Here is a 1,497-nt window from a genome sequence, read left to right on the forward strand (position 1 = left end):
GGGAGCATTCCTCCATTCTCACTGTTGAAAAGGCTCCTCAGCTAGTGCCTTGAACAAAAGATAAAGCTGTTGGTTACAAGATATACCTTTGCATTTGTCCTAACAACGGATTCTGATTTTACAGTAATCAATACCCAATGGGGTCAGTAAGAAGCTTTCCAAAGACCTTAACAGGAGCTGAAGCTGGTCCCAAATACCCTGGGGTTTGTTAGCCTAAGCTTTTACCTTCTGCAATGTTACAGTGATGACATTTATTCAAGCGTAGCAGAAAGAATCACTGTTGTTCACCTGTGAGGCCAAAGTCAGTTGCATCTCTTTAACATGCTGGCACAGCTGTATCAATTTAAGATAGCAGAATAGAGTGGTGATACATAATGCTGAAATTCCAACTAGAAAGATGTACCCAGGTTTCTGAATACTCCTATAACAACTGTGACATTTACAATGAAACACCTTATCTCCAAGATAGGCAGATATTTATTTTATAATCACTCTTTATAAGATGCTGCTTTTTATCTCCAATAAATAAATGCAGGAGTATTGTTGGTACAAGAGGATGGCTGACTACCATAGTGAAATCTTTGCTACGAAAAGACAGCAGAGATTACAATTTCAGAACCATTGTGAAGTGGAAGGGAAGGATGAATGGTGAAAGAGGCATTACTTGTTATTTTAATTGATGAGTCACTGTACTCACCTGGGCCCTAAGCTGGCATTGTTTCCCCTTATTTCGGCTGAAGGATCAACAGCATTTCTCCCCAAAGGGTCCTCTGGAAGCTTTGATAGGCAGGTGGCAACTCATTCAGATCATGAGCTTAGAAGGTCACTGGGTCATTGATTCCATTATCTGGCAATTGTGACTCACCAGGTCCAAAGGGAAGAGACCTAGATAGCTCAGTTGAGAGTGAATCAGATTTTTCTCTTTTGGGAGTTCCAAAGGGCTGGAAATTGAATGGACAGCAACATGTGGCCATGGACAGAGACCAAAACACAGCCACGGTTTTGGGAGATCATTATCAACTTGTTATAACACGCTGTTACAATTTTAGAAAGTGTAGTTGCTTAGAAGAGGCTTAACTGATAAGTAAAATTAATAGAAAGAAAATTGTGTCTGTCCTGGCTCAAACTAGGACAGAAATACATGGTTAAGCCCTGACAGGTTCATAAAGGTCATGTACTTATCACTGTCTGCAAGTTCAGAGGTGTCATTCTACTGTGCTACCAAGCAGATTAATGGCAAATATATGCTAAGGTAATTGAGGGAAAACGTATCTGCTGGTGATATCTATCTCATGAGAACCTGGGAAATGCATCTAAGGATGCTTGGTTTTTCAATATTAATTTTAACAAGGCAAGAATTAATGCCTAATCAGAGTAACTACAGAATACACGCAATGCAAAAATTAAATTTCTGAATTACAGAAAAGAATGAATGCATCAAAGGAATTGTCTTAAAGCTTACAACTACCCTGTGCTTGGGATATTTTATAGAGGAGA

The sequence above is a fragment of the Calypte anna genome, chromosome 15, assembly GCF_003957555.1.
Source record: "Calypte anna isolate BGI_N300 chromosome 15, bCalAnn1_v1.p, whole genome shotgun sequence".
Lineage (NCBI taxonomy): Eukaryota > Metazoa > Chordata > Aves > Apodiformes > Trochilidae > Calypte > Calypte anna.